This window comes from Carya illinoinensis, chromosome 11 (assembly GCF_018687715.1).
Source record: "Carya illinoinensis cultivar Pawnee chromosome 11, C.illinoinensisPawnee_v1, whole genome shotgun sequence".
Lineage (NCBI taxonomy): Eukaryota > Viridiplantae > Streptophyta > Magnoliopsida > Fagales > Juglandaceae > Carya > Carya illinoinensis.
The window spans coordinates 19465347-19479626 of record NC_056762.1 but is presented as its reverse complement, the minus strand read 5'-3'; the positions used below and the strand labels follow the sequence as shown (position 1 = coordinate 19479626).

At 52.5% G+C, this 14280-nt stretch overlaps 47 non-coding genes across 47 annotated transcripts; all 47 read right to left on the bottom strand.

Moving 5' to 3' along the window:
* Positions 1–144: 144 nt before the first annotated feature.
* LOC122286112 lies at positions 145–263 on the bottom strand. Its single transcript, XR_006233450.1, has one exon. It is a non-coding gene; the product is annotated as a 5S ribosomal RNA (ribosomal RNA).
* A 178-nt stretch (positions 264–441) lies between these two features.
* LOC122286111 lies at positions 442–560 on the bottom strand. The gene has a single exon (XR_006233449.1). It is a non-coding gene; the product is annotated as a 5S ribosomal RNA (ribosomal RNA).
* Positions 561–738: 178 nt separating this feature from the next.
* LOC122287630 lies at positions 739–857 on the bottom strand. Its single transcript, XR_006234920.1, has one exon. It is a non-coding gene; the product is annotated as a 5S ribosomal RNA (ribosomal RNA).
* Positions 858–1046: 189 nt separating this feature from the next.
* On the bottom strand, positions 1047–1165 carry LOC122286110. The gene has a single exon (XR_006233448.1). It is a non-coding gene; the product is annotated as a 5S ribosomal RNA (ribosomal RNA).
* A 189-nt stretch (positions 1166–1354) lies between these two features.
* LOC122286109 lies at positions 1355–1473 on the bottom strand. Its single transcript, XR_006233447.1, has one exon. It is a non-coding gene; the product is annotated as a 5S ribosomal RNA (ribosomal RNA).
* A 178-nt stretch (positions 1474–1651) lies between these two features.
* Positions 1652–1770, bottom strand: LOC122286107. The gene has a single exon (XR_006233446.1). It is a non-coding gene; the product is annotated as a 5S ribosomal RNA (ribosomal RNA).
* Positions 1771–1959: 189 nt separating this feature from the next.
* On the bottom strand, positions 1960–2078 carry LOC122286105. Its single transcript, XR_006233444.1, has one exon. It is a non-coding gene; the product is annotated as a 5S ribosomal RNA (ribosomal RNA).
* Positions 2079–2267: 189 nt separating this feature from the next.
* On the bottom strand, positions 2268–2386 carry LOC122287024. The gene has a single exon (XR_006234332.1). It is a non-coding gene; the product is annotated as a 5S ribosomal RNA (ribosomal RNA).
* A 177-nt stretch (positions 2387–2563) lies between these two features.
* On the bottom strand, positions 2564–2682 carry LOC122283114. The gene has a single exon (XR_006230596.1). It is a non-coding gene; the product is annotated as a 5S ribosomal RNA (ribosomal RNA).
* A 189-nt stretch (positions 2683–2871) lies between these two features.
* On the bottom strand, positions 2872–2990 carry LOC122286104. Its single transcript, XR_006233443.1, has one exon. It is a non-coding gene; the product is annotated as a 5S ribosomal RNA (ribosomal RNA).
* A 189-nt stretch (positions 2991–3179) lies between these two features.
* On the bottom strand, positions 3180–3298 carry LOC122286103. Its single transcript, XR_006233442.1, has one exon. It is a non-coding gene; the product is annotated as a 5S ribosomal RNA (ribosomal RNA).
* A 189-nt stretch (positions 3299–3487) lies between these two features.
* LOC122287561 lies at positions 3488–3606 on the bottom strand. The gene has a single exon (XR_006234851.1). It is a non-coding gene; the product is annotated as a 5S ribosomal RNA (ribosomal RNA).
* Positions 3607–3784: 178 nt separating this feature from the next.
* On the bottom strand, positions 3785–3903 carry LOC122286102. The gene has a single exon (XR_006233441.1). It is a non-coding gene; the product is annotated as a 5S ribosomal RNA (ribosomal RNA).
* A 189-nt stretch (positions 3904–4092) lies between these two features.
* LOC122286101 lies at positions 4093–4211 on the bottom strand. The gene has a single exon (XR_006233439.1). It is a non-coding gene; the product is annotated as a 5S ribosomal RNA (ribosomal RNA).
* A 189-nt stretch (positions 4212–4400) lies between these two features.
* LOC122286100 lies at positions 4401–4519 on the bottom strand. Its single transcript, XR_006233438.1, has one exon. It is a non-coding gene; the product is annotated as a 5S ribosomal RNA (ribosomal RNA).
* Positions 4520–4697: 178 nt separating this feature from the next.
* LOC122286099 lies at positions 4698–4816 on the bottom strand. Its single transcript, XR_006233437.1, has one exon. It is a non-coding gene; the product is annotated as a 5S ribosomal RNA (ribosomal RNA).
* A 178-nt stretch (positions 4817–4994) lies between these two features.
* On the bottom strand, positions 4995–5113 carry LOC122286098. The gene has a single exon (XR_006233436.1). It is a non-coding gene; the product is annotated as a 5S ribosomal RNA (ribosomal RNA).
* Positions 5114–5302: 189 nt separating this feature from the next.
* LOC122286096 lies at positions 5303–5421 on the bottom strand. The gene has a single exon (XR_006233435.1). It is a non-coding gene; the product is annotated as a 5S ribosomal RNA (ribosomal RNA).
* Positions 5422–5610: 189 nt separating this feature from the next.
* LOC122286095 lies at positions 5611–5729 on the bottom strand. Its single transcript, XR_006233434.1, has one exon. It is a non-coding gene; the product is annotated as a 5S ribosomal RNA (ribosomal RNA).
* A 178-nt stretch (positions 5730–5907) lies between these two features.
* LOC122286093 lies at positions 5908–6026 on the bottom strand. The gene has a single exon (XR_006233432.1). It is a non-coding gene; the product is annotated as a 5S ribosomal RNA (ribosomal RNA).
* A 178-nt stretch (positions 6027–6204) lies between these two features.
* LOC122286092 lies at positions 6205–6323 on the bottom strand. The gene has a single exon (XR_006233431.1). It is a non-coding gene; the product is annotated as a 5S ribosomal RNA (ribosomal RNA).
* A 178-nt stretch (positions 6324–6501) lies between these two features.
* Positions 6502–6620, bottom strand: LOC122287629. Its single transcript, XR_006234919.1, has one exon. It is a non-coding gene; the product is annotated as a 5S ribosomal RNA (ribosomal RNA).
* A 189-nt stretch (positions 6621–6809) lies between these two features.
* Positions 6810–6928, bottom strand: LOC122286091. The gene has a single exon (XR_006233430.1). It is a non-coding gene; the product is annotated as a 5S ribosomal RNA (ribosomal RNA).
* Positions 6929–7117: 189 nt separating this feature from the next.
* LOC122286090 lies at positions 7118–7236 on the bottom strand. The gene has a single exon (XR_006233428.1). It is a non-coding gene; the product is annotated as a 5S ribosomal RNA (ribosomal RNA).
* Positions 7237–7425: 189 nt separating this feature from the next.
* Positions 7426–7544, bottom strand: LOC122286089. The gene has a single exon (XR_006233427.1). It is a non-coding gene; the product is annotated as a 5S ribosomal RNA (ribosomal RNA).
* A 178-nt stretch (positions 7545–7722) lies between these two features.
* On the bottom strand, positions 7723–7841 carry LOC122286088. The gene has a single exon (XR_006233426.1). It is a non-coding gene; the product is annotated as a 5S ribosomal RNA (ribosomal RNA).
* A 189-nt stretch (positions 7842–8030) lies between these two features.
* Positions 8031–8149, bottom strand: LOC122286087. The gene has a single exon (XR_006233425.1). It is a non-coding gene; the product is annotated as a 5S ribosomal RNA (ribosomal RNA).
* A 189-nt stretch (positions 8150–8338) lies between these two features.
* LOC122286085 lies at positions 8339–8457 on the bottom strand. The gene has a single exon (XR_006233424.1). It is a non-coding gene; the product is annotated as a 5S ribosomal RNA (ribosomal RNA).
* A 178-nt stretch (positions 8458–8635) lies between these two features.
* LOC122286084 lies at positions 8636–8754 on the bottom strand. Its single transcript, XR_006233423.1, has one exon. It is a non-coding gene; the product is annotated as a 5S ribosomal RNA (ribosomal RNA).
* Positions 8755–8932: 178 nt separating this feature from the next.
* LOC122286083 lies at positions 8933–9051 on the bottom strand. The gene has a single exon (XR_006233422.1). It is a non-coding gene; the product is annotated as a 5S ribosomal RNA (ribosomal RNA).
* Positions 9052–9229: 178 nt separating this feature from the next.
* On the bottom strand, positions 9230–9348 carry LOC122287350. The gene has a single exon (XR_006234647.1). It is a non-coding gene; the product is annotated as a 5S ribosomal RNA (ribosomal RNA).
* A 178-nt stretch (positions 9349–9526) lies between these two features.
* LOC122287628 lies at positions 9527–9645 on the bottom strand. The gene has a single exon (XR_006234918.1). It is a non-coding gene; the product is annotated as a 5S ribosomal RNA (ribosomal RNA).
* Positions 9646–9834: 189 nt separating this feature from the next.
* LOC122286081 lies at positions 9835–9953 on the bottom strand. Its single transcript, XR_006233420.1, has one exon. It is a non-coding gene; the product is annotated as a 5S ribosomal RNA (ribosomal RNA).
* Positions 9954–10142: 189 nt separating this feature from the next.
* Positions 10143–10261, bottom strand: LOC122286080. Its single transcript, XR_006233419.1, has one exon. It is a non-coding gene; the product is annotated as a 5S ribosomal RNA (ribosomal RNA).
* Positions 10262–10450: 189 nt separating this feature from the next.
* On the bottom strand, positions 10451–10569 carry LOC122286079. The gene has a single exon (XR_006233417.1). It is a non-coding gene; the product is annotated as a 5S ribosomal RNA (ribosomal RNA).
* A 178-nt stretch (positions 10570–10747) lies between these two features.
* Positions 10748–10866, bottom strand: LOC122286078. Its single transcript, XR_006233416.1, has one exon. It is a non-coding gene; the product is annotated as a 5S ribosomal RNA (ribosomal RNA).
* Positions 10867–11055: 189 nt separating this feature from the next.
* LOC122287456 lies at positions 11056–11174 on the bottom strand. The gene has a single exon (XR_006234749.1). It is a non-coding gene; the product is annotated as a 5S ribosomal RNA (ribosomal RNA).
* Positions 11175–11363: 189 nt separating this feature from the next.
* LOC122286077 lies at positions 11364–11482 on the bottom strand. Its single transcript, XR_006233415.1, has one exon. It is a non-coding gene; the product is annotated as a 5S ribosomal RNA (ribosomal RNA).
* A 178-nt stretch (positions 11483–11660) lies between these two features.
* On the bottom strand, positions 11661–11779 carry LOC122287627. Its single transcript, XR_006234917.1, has one exon. It is a non-coding gene; the product is annotated as a 5S ribosomal RNA (ribosomal RNA).
* A 189-nt stretch (positions 11780–11968) lies between these two features.
* On the bottom strand, positions 11969–12087 carry LOC122286076. The gene has a single exon (XR_006233414.1). It is a non-coding gene; the product is annotated as a 5S ribosomal RNA (ribosomal RNA).
* A 189-nt stretch (positions 12088–12276) lies between these two features.
* LOC122286074 lies at positions 12277–12395 on the bottom strand. Its single transcript, XR_006233413.1, has one exon. It is a non-coding gene; the product is annotated as a 5S ribosomal RNA (ribosomal RNA).
* Positions 12396–12584: 189 nt separating this feature from the next.
* Positions 12585–12703, bottom strand: LOC122286073. The gene has a single exon (XR_006233412.1). It is a non-coding gene; the product is annotated as a 5S ribosomal RNA (ribosomal RNA).
* Positions 12704–12881: 178 nt separating this feature from the next.
* On the bottom strand, positions 12882–13000 carry LOC122286072. The gene has a single exon (XR_006233411.1). It is a non-coding gene; the product is annotated as a 5S ribosomal RNA (ribosomal RNA).
* A 189-nt stretch (positions 13001–13189) lies between these two features.
* On the bottom strand, positions 13190–13308 carry LOC122287455. The gene has a single exon (XR_006234748.1). It is a non-coding gene; the product is annotated as a 5S ribosomal RNA (ribosomal RNA).
* Positions 13309–13497: 189 nt separating this feature from the next.
* LOC122286071 lies at positions 13498–13616 on the bottom strand. The gene has a single exon (XR_006233410.1). It is a non-coding gene; the product is annotated as a 5S ribosomal RNA (ribosomal RNA).
* Positions 13617–13794: 178 nt separating this feature from the next.
* LOC122287625 lies at positions 13795–13913 on the bottom strand. Its single transcript, XR_006234915.1, has one exon. It is a non-coding gene; the product is annotated as a 5S ribosomal RNA (ribosomal RNA).
* Positions 13914–14102: 189 nt separating this feature from the next.
* LOC122286069 lies at positions 14103–14221 on the bottom strand. The gene has a single exon (XR_006233408.1). It is a non-coding gene; the product is annotated as a 5S ribosomal RNA (ribosomal RNA).
* Between the last annotated feature and the right edge of the window lie 59 nt (positions 14222–14280).

The following is a 14280-nucleotide window of genomic DNA, read 5'->3' as shown; positions in this document are numbered from 1 at the left end:
TTACGACCTAGCCGCACCCTGCCTATCCCATGCCAACTGGCGATCTGATTGATAGCGATGGGGTCGGTGCGATTTTCCTAAGAATCCATTGCCCGGTTGTCGTTCCGGTCCATCCGACCGGAGATGCGGTAAAAATAAAAAGGGGGGGTGCAACACGAGGACTTCCCAGGAGGTCACCCATCCTAGTACTACTCTCGCCCAAGCACGCTTAACTGCGGAGTTCTGATGGGATCCGGTGCATTAGTGCTGGTATGATCGCACCCATCATGCTACCAGCGAAAAACTAATATAATCCTATTACGACCTAGCCGCACCCTGCCTATCCCATGCCAACTGGCGATCTGATTGATAGCGATGGGGTCGGTGCGATTTTCCTAAGAATCCATTGCCCGGTTGTCGTTCCGGTCCATCCGACCGGAGATGCGGTAAAAATAAAAAGGGGGGGTGCAACACGAGGACTTCCCAGGAGGTCACCCATCCTAGTACTACTCTCGCCCAAGCACGCTTAACTGCGGAGTTCTGATGGGATCCGGTGCATTAGTGCTGGTATGATCGCACCCATCATGCTACCAGCGAAAAACTAATATAATCCTATTACGACCTAGCCGCACCCTGCCTATCCCATGCCAACTGGCGATCTGATTGATAGCGATGGGGTCGGTGCGATTTTCCTAAGAATCCATTGCCCGGTTGTCGTTCCGGTCCATCCGACCGGAGATGCGGTAAAAATAAAAAGGGGGGGTGCAACACGAGGACTTCCCAGGAGGTCACCCATCCTAGTACTACTCTCGCCCAAGCACGCTTAACTGCGGAGTTCTGATGGGATCCGGTGCATTAGTGCTGGTACGATCGCACCCATCATGCTACCAGCGAAAAACTAATATAATCCTATTACGACCTAGCCGCACCCTGCCTATCTCATGCCAACCGGCGATCTGACCGATACCCATTGCTACGCGATGGGGTCGGTGCGATTTTCCTAAAAATCCATTCCCTGGTTCTCGTTCCGGTCCATCCGACCAGAGATGCGGTAAAAATTAAAAGGGGGGGTGCAACACGAGGACTTCCCAGGAGGTCACCCATCCTAGTACTACTCTCGCCCAAGCACGCTTAACTGCGGAGTTCTGATGGGATCCGGTGCATTAGTGCTGGTATGATCGCACCCATCATGCTACCAGCGAAAAACTAATATAATCCTATTACGACCTAGCCGCACCCTGCCTATCTCATGCCAACCGGCGATCTGACCGATACTCATTGCTACGCGATGGGGTCGGTGCGATTTTCCTAAAAATCCATTCCCTGGTTCTCGTTCCGGTCCATCCGACCAGAGATGCGGTAAAAATTAAAAGGGGGGGTGCAACACGAGGACTTCCCAGGAGGTCACCCATCCTAGTACTACTCTCGCCCAAGCACGCTTAACTGCGGAGTTCTGATGGGATCCGGTGCATTAGTGCTGGTATGATCGCACCCATCATGCTACCAGCGCAAAACTAATATAATCCTATTACGACCTAGCCGCACCCTGCCTATCCCATGCCAACTGGCGATCTGATTGATAGCGATGGGGTCGGTGCGATTTTCCTAAGAATCCATTGCCCGGTTGTCGTTCCGGTCCATCCGACCGGAGATGCGGTAAAAATAAAAAGGGGGGGTGCAACACGAGGACTTCCCAGGAGGTCACCCATCCTAGTACTACTCTCGCCCAAGCACGCTTAACTGCGGAGTTCTGATGGGATCCGGTGCATTAGTGCTGGTATGATCGCACCCATCATGCTACCAGCGAAAAACTAATATAATCCTATTACGACCTAGCCGCACCCTGCCTATCTCATGCCAACCGGCGATCTGACCGATACCCATTGCTACGCGATGGGGTCGGTGCGATTTTCCTAAAAATCCATTCCCTGGTTCTCGTTCCGGTCCATCCGACCAGAGATGCGGTAAAAATTAAAAGGGGGGGTGCAACACGAGGACTTCCCAGGAGGTCACCCATCCTAGTACTACTCTCGCCCAAGCACGCTTAACTGCGGAGTTCTGATGGGATCCGGTGCATTAGTGCTGGTATGATCGCACCCATCATGCTACCAGCGAAAAACTAATATAATCCTATTACGACCTAGCCGCACCCTGCCTATCTCATGCCAACCGGCGATCTGACCGATACCCATTGCTACGCGATGGGGTCGGTGCGATTTTCCTAAAAATCCATTCCCTGGTTCTCGTTCCGGTCCATCCGACCAGAGATGCGGTAAAAATTAAAAGGGGGGGTGCAACACGAGGACTTCCCAGGAGGTCACCCATCCTAGTACTACTCTCGCCCAAGCACGCTTAACTACGGAGTTCTGATGGGATCCGGTGCATTAGTGCTGGTATGATCGCACCCATCATGCTACCAGCGAAAAACTAATATAATCCTATTACGACCTAGCGCACCCTGCCTATCCCATGCCAACTGGCGATCTGATTGATAGCGATGGGGTCGGTGCGATTTTCCTAAGAATCCATTGCCCGGTTGTCGTTCCGGTCCATCAGACCGGAGATGCGGTAAAAATAAAAAGGGGGGGTGCAACACGAGGACTTCCCAGGAGGTCACCCATCCTAGTACTACTCTCGCCCAAGCACGCTTAACTGCTGAGTTCTGATGGGATCCGGTGCATTAGTGCTGGTAGGATCGCACCCATCATGCTACCAGCGAAAAACTAATATAATCCTATTACGACCTAGCCGCACCATGCCTATCCCATGCCAACCGGCGATCTGATCGATACCCATTGCTACGCGATGGGGTCGGTGCGATTTTCCTAAGAATCCATTGCCCGGTTGTCGTTCCGGTCCATCCGACCGGAGATGCGGTAAAAATAAAAAGGGGGGGTGCAACACGAGGACTTCCCAGGAGGTCACCCATCCTAGTACTACTCTCGCCCAAGCACGCTTAACTGCGGAGTTCTGATGGGATCCGGTGCATTAGTGCTGGTATGATCGCACCCATCATGCTACCAGCGAAAAACTAATATAATCCTATTACGACCTAGCCGCACCCTGCCTATCTCATGCCAACCGGCGATCTGACCGATACCCATTGCTACGCGATGGGGTCGGTGCGATTTTCCTAAAAATCCATTCCCTGGTTCTCGTTCCGGTCCATCCGACCAGAGATGCGGTAAAAATTAAAAGGGGGGGTGCAACACGAGGACTTCCCAGGAGGTCACCCATCCTAGTACTACTCTCGCCCAAGCACGCTTAACTGCGGAGTTCTGATGGGATCCGGTGCATTAGTGCTGGTATGATCGCACCCATCATGCTACCAGCGCAAAACTAATATAATCCTATTACGACCTAGCCGCACCCTGCCTATCTCATGCCAACCGGCGATCTGACCGATACCCATCGCTACGCGATGGGGTCGGTGCGATTTTCCTAAAAATCCATTCCCTGGTTCTCGTTCCGGTCCATCCGACCAGAGATGCGGTAAAAATTAAAAGGGGGGGTGCAACACGAGGACTTCCCAGGAGGTCACCCATCCTAGTACTACTCTCGCCCAAGCACGCTTAACTGCGGAGTTCTGATGGGATCCGGTGCATTAGTGCTGGTATGATCGCATCCATCATGCTACCAGCGAAAAACTAATATAATCCTATTACGACCTAGCCGCACCCTGCCTATCCCATGCCAACTGGCGATCTGATTGATAGCGATGGGGTCGGTGCGATTTTCCTAAGAATCCATTGCCCGGTTGTCGTTCCGGTCCATCCGACCGGAGATGCGGTAAAAATAAAAAGGGGGGGTGCAACACGAGGACTTCCCAGGAGGTCACCCATCCTAGTACTACTCTCGCCCAAGCACGCTTAACTGCGGAGTTCTGATGGGATCCGGTGCATTAGTGCTGGTATGATCGCACCCATCATGCTACCAGCGAAAAACTAATATAATCCTATTACGACCTAGCCGCACCATGCCTATCCCATGCCAACCGGCGATCTGATCGATACGCATTGCTACGCGATGGGGTCGGTGCGATTTTCCTAAGAATCCATTGCCCGGTTGTCGTTCCGGTCCATCCGACCGGAGATGCGGTAAAAATAAAAAGGGGGGGTGCAACACGAGGACTTCCCAGGAGGTCACCCATCCTAGTACTACTCTCGCCCAAGCACGCTTAACTGCGGAGTTCTGATGGGATCCGGTGCATTAGTGCTGGTATGATCGCACCCATCATGCTACCAGCGAAAAACTAATATAATCCTATTACGACCTAGCCGCACCCTGCCTATCTCATGCCAACCGGCGATCTGACCGATACCCATTGCTACGCGATGGGGTCGGTGCGATTTTCCTAAAAATCCATTCCCCGGTTCTCGTTCCGGTCCATCCGACCAGAGATGCGGTAAAAATTAAAAGGGGGGGTGCAACACGAGGACTTCCCAGGAGGTCACCCATCCTAGTACTACTCTCGCCCAAGCACGCTTAACTGCGGAGTTCTGATGGGATCCGGTGCATTAGTGCTGGTATGATCGCACCCATCATGCTACCAGCGAAAAACTAATATAATCCTATTACGACCTAGCCGCACCCTGCCTATCCCATGCCAACTGGCGATCTGATTGATAGCGATGGGGTCGGTGCGATTTTCCTAAGAATCCATTGCCCGGTTGTCGTTCCGGTCCATCCGACCGGAGATGCGGTAAAAATAAAAAGGGGGGGTGCAACACGAGGACTTCCCAGGAGGTCACCCATCCTAGTACTACTCTCGCCCAAGCACGCTTAACTGCGGAGTTCTGATGGGATCCGGTGCATTAGTGCTGGTATGATCGCACCCATCATGCTACCAGCGAAAAACTAATATAATCCTATTACGACCTAGCCGCACCCTGCCTATCCCATGCCAACTGGCGATCTGATTGATAGCGATGGGGTCGGTGCGATTTTCCTAAGAATCCATTGCCCGGTTGTCGTTCCGGTCCATCCGACCGGAGATGCGGTAAAAATAAAAAGGGGGGGTGCAACACGAGGACTTCCCAGGAGGTCACCCATCCTAGTACTACTCTCGCCCAAGCACGCTTAACTGCGGAGTTCTGATGGGATCCGGTGCATTAGTGCTGGTATGATCGCACCCATCATGCTACCAGCGAAAAACTAATATAATCCTATTACGACCTAGCCGCACCATGCCTATCCCATGCCAACCGGCGATCTGATCGATACGCATTGCTACGCGATGGGGTCGGTGCGATTTTCCTAAGAATCCATTGCCCGGTTGTCGTTCCGGTCCATCCGACCGGAGATGCGGTAAAAATAAAAAGGGGGGGTGCAACACGAGGACTTCCCAGGAGGTCACCCATCCTAGTACTACTCTCGCCCAAGCACGCTTAACTGCGGAGTTCTGATGGGATCCGGTGCATTAGTGCTGGTATGATCGCACCCATCATGCTACCAGCGAAAAACTAATATAATCCTATTACGACCTAGCCGCACCCTGCCTATCTCATGCCAACCGGCGATCTGACCGATACCCATTGCTACGCGATGGGGTCGGTGCGATTTTCCTAAAAATCCATTCCCCGGTTCTCGTTCCGGTCCATCCGACCAGAGATGCGGTAAAAATTAAAAGGGGGGGTGCAACACGAGGACTTCCCAGGAGGTCACCCATCCTAGTACTACTCTCGCCCAAGCACGCTTAACTGCGGAGTTCTGATGGGATCCGGTGCATTAGTGCTGGTATGATCGCACCCATCATGCTACCAGCGAAAAACTAATATAATCCTATTACGACCTAGCCGCACCCTGCCTATCCCATGCCAACTGGCGATCTGATTGATAGCGATGGGGTCGGTGCGATTTTCCTAAGAATCCATTGCCCGGTTGTCGTTCCGGTCCATCCGACCGGAGATGCGGTAAAAATAAAAAGGGGGGGTGCAACACGAGGACTTCCCAGGAGGTCACCCATCCTAGTACTACTCTCGCCCAAGCACGCTTAACTGCGGAGTTCTGATGGGATCCGGTGCATTAGTGCTGGTATGATCGCACCCATCATGCTACCAGCGAAAAACTAATATAATCCTATTACGACCTAGCCGCACCCTGCCTATCCCATGCCAACTGGCGATCTGATTGATAGCGATGGGGTCGGTGCGATTTTCCTAAGAATCCATTGCCCGGTTGTCGTTCCGGTCCATCCGACCGGAGATGCGGTAAAAATAAAAAGGGGGGGTGCAACACGAGGACTTCCCAGGAGGTCACCCATCCTAGTACTACTCTCGCCCAAGCACGCTTAACTGCGGAGTTCTGATGGGATCCGGTGCATTAGTGCTGGTATGATCGCACCCATCATGCTACCAGCGAAAAACTAATATAATCCTATTACGACCTAGCCGCACCCTGCCTATCCCATGCCAACTGGCGATCTGATTGATAGCGATGGGGTCGGTGCGATTTTCCTAAGAATCCATTGCCCGGTTGTCGTTCCGGTCCATCCGACCGGAGATGCGGTAAAAATAAAAAGGGGGGGTGCAACACGAGGACTTCCCAGGAGGTCACCCATCCTAGTACTACTCTCGCCCAAGCACGCTTAACTGCGGAGTTCTGATGGGATCCGGTGCATTAGTGCTGGTACGATCGCACCCATCATGCTACCAGCGAAAAACTAATATAATCCTATTACGACCTAGCCGCACCCTGCCTATCTCATGCCAACCGGCGATCTGACCGATACCCATTGCTACGCGATGGGGTCGGTGCGATTTTCCTAAAAATCCATTCCCTGGTTCTCGTTCCGGTCCATCCGACCAGAGATGCGGTAAAAATTAAAAGGGGGGGTGCAACACGAGGACTTCCCAGGAGGTCACCCATCCTAGTACTACTCTCGCCCAAGCACGCTTAACTGCGGAGTTCTGATGGGATCCGGTGCATTAGTGCTGGTATGATCGCACCCATCATGCTACCAGCGAAAAACTAATATAATCCTATTACGACCTAGCCGCACCCTGCCTATCTCATGCCAACCGGCGATCTGACCGATACTCATTGCTACGCGATGGGGTCGGTGCGATTTTCCTAAAAATCCATTCCCTGGTTCTCGTTCCGGTCCATCCGACCAGAGATGCGGTAAAAATTAAAAGGGGGGGTGCAACACGAGGACTTCCCAGGAGGTCACCCATCCTAGTACTACTCTCGCCCAAGCACGCTTAACTGCGGAGTTCTGATGGGATCCGGTGCATTAGTGCTGGTATGATCGCACCCATCATGCTACCAGCGCAAAACTAATATAATCCTATTACGACCTAGCCGCACCCTGCCTATCTCATGCCAACCGGCGATCTGACCGATACCCATCGCTACGCGATGGGGTCGGTGCGATTTTCCTAAAAATCCATTCCCTGGTTCTCGTTCCGGTCCATCCGACCAGAGATGCGGTAAAAATTAAAAGGGGGGGTGCAACACGAGGACTTCCCAGGAGGTCACCCATCCTAGTACTACTCTCGCCCAAGCACGCTTAACTGCGGAGTTCTGATGGGATCCGGTGCATTAGTGCTGGTATGATCGCACCCATCATGCTACCAGCGAAAAACTAATATAATCCTATTATGACCTAGCCGCACCCTGCCTATCCCATGCCAACTGGCGATCTGATTGATAGCGATGGGGTCGGTGCGATTTTCCTAAGAATCCATTGCCCGGTTGTCGTTCCGGTCCATCCGACCGGAGATGCGGTAAAAATAAAAAGGGGGGGTGCAACACGAGGACTTCCCAGGAGGTCACCCATCCTAGTACTACTCTCGCCCAAGCACGCTTAACTGCGGAGTTCTGATGGGATCCGGTGCATTAGTGCTGGTATGATCGCACCCATCATGCTACCAGCGAAAAACTAATATAATCCTATTACGACCTAGCCGCACCATGCCTATCCCATGCCAACCGGCGATCTGATCGATACCCATTGCTACGCGATGGGGTCGGTGCGATTTTCCTAAGAATCCATTGCCCGGTTGTCGTTCCGGTCCATCCGACCGGAGATGCGGTAAAAATAAAAAGGGGGGGTGCAACACGAGGACTTCCCAGGAGGTCACCCATCCTAGTACTACTCTCGCCCAAGCACGCTTAACTGCGGAGTTCTGATGGGATCCGGTGCATTAGTGCTGGTATGATCGCACCCATCATGCTACCAGCGAAAAACTAATATAATCCTATTACGACCTAGCCGCACCCTGCCTATCTCATGCCAACCGGCGATCTGACCGATACCCATTGCTACGCGATGGGGTCGGTGCGATTTTCCTAAAAATCCATTCCCCGGTTCTCGTTCCGGTCCATCCGACCAGAGATGCGGTAAAAATTAAAAGGGGGGGTGCAACACGAGGACTTCCCAGGAGGTCACCCATCCTAGTACTACTCTCGCCCAAGCACGCTTAACTGCGGAGTTCTGATGGGATCCGGTGCATTAGTGCTGGTATGATCGCACCCATCATGCTACCAGCGAAAAACAAATATAATCCTATTACGACCTAGCCGCACCCTGCCTATCCCATGCCAACTGGCGATCTGATTGATAGCGATGGGCTCGGTGCGATTTTCCTAAGAATCCATTGCCCGGTTGTCGTTCCGGTCCATCCGACCGGAGATGCGGTAAAAATAAAAAGGGGGGGTGCAACACGAGGACTTCCCAGGAGGTCACCCATCCTAGTACTACTCTCGCCCAAGCACGCTTAACTGCGGAGTTCTGATGGGATCCGGTGCATTAGTGCTGGTATGATCGCACCCATCATGCTACCAGCGAAAAACTAATATAATCCTATTACGACCTAGCCGCACCCTGCCTATCCCATGCCAACTGGCGATCTGATTGATAGCGATGGGGTCGGTGCGATTTTCCTAAGAATCCATTGCCCGGTTGTCGTTCCGGTCCATCCGACCGGAGATGCGGTAAAAATAAAAAGGGGGGGTGCAACACGAGGACTTCCCAGGAGGTCACCCATCCTAGTACTACTCTCGCCCAAGCACGCTTAACTGCGGAGTTCTGATGGGATCCGGTGCATTAGTGCTGGTATGATCGCACCCATCATGCTACCAGCGAAAAACTAATATAATCCTATTACGACCTAGCCGCACCCTGCCTATCCCATGCCAACTGGCGATCTGATTGATAGCGATGGGGTCGGTGCGATTTTCCTAAGAATCCATTGCCCGGTTGTCGTTCCGGTCCATCCGACCGGAGATGCGGTAAAAATAAAAAGGGGGGGTGCAACACGAGGACTTCCCAGGAGGTCACCCATCCTAGTACTACTCTCGCCCAAGCACGCTTCACTGCGGAGTTCTGATGGGATCCGGTGCATTAGTGCTGGTATGATCGCACCCATCATGCTACCAGCGAAAAACTAATATAATCCTATTACGACCTAGCCGCACCCTGCCTATCCCATGCCAACTGGCGATCTGATTGATAGCGATGGGGTCGGTGCGATTTTCCTAAGAATCCATTGCCCGGTTGTCGTTCCGGTCCATCCGACCGGAGATGCGGTAAAAATAAAAAGGGGGGGTGCAACACGAGGACTTCCCAGGAGGTCACCCATCCTAGTACTACTCTCGCCCAAGCACGCTTAACTGCGGAGTTCTGATGGGATCCGGTGCATTAGTGCTGGTACGATCGCACCCATCATGCTACCAGCGAAAAACTAATATAATCCTATTACGACCTAGCCGCACCCTGCCTATCTCATGCCAACCGGCGATCTGACCGATACCCATTGCTACGCGATGGGGTCGGTGCGATTTTCCTAAAAATCCATTCCCTGGTTCTCGTTCCGGTCCATCCGACCAGAGATGCGGTAAAAATTAAAAGGGGGGGTGCAACACGAGGACTTCCCAGGAGGTCACCCATCCTAGTACTACTCTCGCCCAAGCACGCTTAACTGCGGAGTTCTGATGGGATCCGGTGCATTAGTGCTGGTATGATCGCACCCATCATGCTACCAGCGAAAAACTAATATAATCCTATTACGACCTAGCCGCACCCTGCCTATCTCATGCCAACCGGCGATCTGACCGATACTCATTGCTACGCGATGGGGTCGGTGCGATTTTCCTAAAAATCCATTCCCTGGTTCTCGTTCCGGTCCATCCGACCAGAGATGCGGTAAAAATTAAAAGGGGGGGTGCAACACGAGGACTTCCCAGGAGGTCACCCATCCTAGTACTACTCTCGCCCAAGCACGCTTAACTGCGGAGTTCTGATGGGATCCGGTGCATTAGTGCTGGTATGATCGCACCCATCATGCTACCAGCGCAAAACTAATATAATCCTATTACGACCTAGCCGCACCCTGCCTATCTCATGCCAACCGGCGATCTGACCGATACCCATCGCTACGCGATGGGGTCGGTGCGATTTTCCTAAAAATCCATTCCCTGGTTCTCGTTCCGGTCCATCCGACCAGAGATGCGGTAAAAATTAAAAGGGGGGGTGCAACACGAGGACTTCCCAGGAGGTCACCCATCCTAGTACTACTCTCGCCCAAGCACGCTTAACTGCGGAGTTCTGATGGGATCCGGTGCATTAGTGCTGGTATGATCGCACCCATCATGCTACCAGCGAAAAACTAATATAATCCTATTATGACCTAGCCGCACCCTGCCTATCCCATGCCAACTGGCGATCTGATTGATAGCGATGGGGTCGGTGCGATTTTCCTAAGAATCCATTGCCCGGTTGTCGTTCCGGTCCATCCGACCGGAGATGCGGTAAAAATAAAAAGGGGGGGTGCAACACGAGGACTTCCCAGGAGGTCACCCATCCTAGTACTACTCTCGCCCAAGCACGCTTAACTGCGGAGTTCTGATGGGATCCGGTGCATTAGTGCTGGTATGATCGCACCCATCATGCTACCAGCGAAAAACTAATATAATCCTATTACGACCTAGCCGCACCATGCCTATCCCATGCCAACCGGCGATCTGATCGATACCCATTGCTACGCGATGGGGTCGGTGCGATTTTCCTAAGAATCCATTGCCCGGTTGTCGTTCCGGTCCATCCGACCGGAGATGCGGTAAAAATAAAAAGGGGGGGTGCAACACGAGGACTTCCCAGTAGGTCACCCATCCTAGTACTACTCTCGCCCAAGCACGCTTAACTGCGGAGTTCTGATGGGATCCGGTGCATTAGTGCTGGTATGATCGCACCCATCATGCTACCAGCGAAAAACTAATATAATCCTATTACGACCTAGCCGCACCCTGCCTATCTCATGCCAACCGGCGATCTGACCGATACCCATTGCTACGCGATGGGGTCGGTGCGATTTTCCTAAAAATCCATTCCCCGGTTCTCGTTCCGGTCCATCCGACCAGAGATGCGGTAAAAATTAAAAGGGGGGGTGCAACACGAGGACTTCCCAGGAGGTCACCCATCCTAGTACTACTCTCGCCCAAGCACGCTTAACTGCGGAGTTCTGATGGGATCCGGTGCATTAGTGCTGGTATGATCGCACCCATCATGCTACCAGCGAAAAACAAATATAATCCTATTACGACCTAGCCGCACCCTGCCTATCCCATGCCAACTGGCGATCTGATTGATAGCGATGGGCTCGGTGCGATTTTCCTAAGAATCCATTGCCCGGTTGTCGTTCCGGTCCATCCGACCGGAGATGCGGTAAAAATAAAAAGGGGGGGTGCAACACGAGGACTTCCCAGGAGGTCACCCATCCTAGTACTACTCTCGCCCAAGCACGCTTAACTGCGGAGTTCTGATGGGATCCGGTGCATTAGTGCTGGTACGATCGCACCCATCATGCTACCAGCGAAAAACTAATATAATCCTATTACGACCTAGCCGCACCCTGCCTATCTCATGCCAACCGGCGATCTGACCGATACCCATTGCTACGCGATGGGGTCGGTGCGATTTTCCTAAAAATCCATTCCCTGGTTCTCGTTCCGGTCCATCCGACCAGAGATGCGGTAAAAATTAAAAGGGGGGGTGCAACACGAGGACTTCCCAGGAGGTCACCCATCCTAGTACTACTCTCGCCCAAGCACGCTTAACTGCGGAGTTCTGATGGGATCCGGTGCATTAGTGCTGGTATGATCGCACCCATCATGCTACCAGCGAAAAACTAATATAATCCTATTACGACCTAGCCGCACCCTGCCTATCTCATGCCAACCGGCGATCTGACCGATACTCATTGCTACGCGATGGGGTCGGTGCGATTTTCCTAAAAATCCATTCCCTGGTTCTCGTTCCGGTCCATCCGACCAGAGATGCGGTAAAAATTAAAAGGGGGGGTGCAACACGAGGACTTCCCAGGAGGTCACCCATCCTAGTACTACTCTCGCCCAAGCACGCTTAACTGCGGAGTTCTGATGGGATCCGGTGCATTAGTGCTGGTATGATCGCACCCATCATGCTACCAGCGCAAAACTAATATAATCCTATTACGACCTAGCCGCACCCTGCCTATCTCATGCCAACCGGCGATCTGACCGATACCCATCGCTACGCGATGGGGTCGGTGCGATTTTCCTAAAAATCCATTCCCTGGTTCTCGTTCCGGTCCATCCGACCAGAGATGCGGTAAAAATTAAAAGGGGGGGTGCAACACGAGGACTTCCCAGGAGGTCACCCATCCTAGTACTACTCTCGCCCAAGCACGCTTAACTGCGGAGTTCTGATGGGATCCGGTGCATTAGTGCTGGTATGATCGCACCCATCATGCTACCAGCGAAAAACTAATATAATCCTATTATGACCTAGCCGCACCCTGCCTATCCCATGCCAACTGGCGATCTGATTGATAGCGATGGGGTCGGTGCGATTTTCCTAAGAATCCATTGCCCGGTTGTCGTTCCGGTCCATCCGACCGGAGATGCGGTAAAAATAAAAAGGGGGGGTGCAACACGAGGACTTCCCAGGAGGTCACCCATCCTAGTACTACTCTCGCCCAAGCACGCTTAACTGCGGAGTTCTGATGGGATCCGGTGCATTAGTGCTGGTATGATCGCACCCATCATGCTACCAGCGAAAAACTAATATAATCCTATTACGACCTAGCCGCACCATGCCTATCCCATGCCAACCGGCGATCTGATCGATACCCATTGCTACGCGATGGGGTCGGTGCGATTTTCCTAAGAATCCATTGCCCGGTTGTCGTTCCGGTCCATCCGACCGGAGATGCGGTAAAAATAAAAAGGGGGGGTGCAACACGAGGACTTCCCAGTAGGTCACCCATCCTAGTACTACTCTCGCCCAAGCACGCTTAACTGCGGAGTTCTGATGGGATCCGGTGCATTAGTGCTGGTATGATCGCACCCATCATGCTACCAGCGAAAAACTAATATAATCCTATTACGACCTAGCCGCACCCTGCCTATCTCATGCCAACCGGCGATCTGACCGATACCCATTGCTACGCGATGGGGTCGGTGCGATTTTCCTAAAAATCCATTCCCCGGTTCTCGTTCCGGTCCATCCGACCAGAGATGCGGTAAAAATTAAAAGGGGGGGTGCAACACGAGGACTTCCCAGGAGGTCACCCATCCTAGTACTACTCTCGCCCAAGCACGCTTAACTGCGGAGTTCTGATGGGATCCGGTGCATTAGTGCTGGTATGATCGCACCCATCATGCTACCAGCGAAAAACAAATATAATCCTATTACGACCTAGCCGCACCCTGCCTATCCCATGCCAACTGGCGATCTGATTGATAGCGATGGGCTCGGTGCGATTTTCCTAAGAATCCATTGCCCGGTTGTCGTTCCGGTCCATCCGACCGGAGATGCGGTAAAAATAAAAAGGGGGGGTGCAACACGAGGACTTCCCAGGAGGTCACCCATCCTAGTACTACTCTCGCCCAAGCACGCTTAACTGCGGAGTTCTGATGGGATCCGGTGCATTAGTGCTGGTACGATCGCACCCATCATGCTACCAGCGAAAAACTAATATAATCCTATTACGACCTAGCCGCACCCTGCCTATCTCATGCCAACCGGCGATCTGACCGATACCCATTGCTACGCGATGGGGTCGGTGCGATTTTCCTAAAAATCCATTCCCTGGTTCTCGTTCCGGTCCATCCGACCAGAGATGCGGTAAAAATTAAAAGGGGGGGTGCAACACGAGGACTTCCCAGGAGGTCACCCATCCTAGTACTACTCTCGCCCAAGCACGCTTAACTGCGGAGTTCTGATGGGATCCGGTGCATTAGTGCTGGTATGATCGCACCCATCATGCTACCAGCGAAAAACTAATATAATCCTATTACGACCTAGCCGCACCCTGCCTA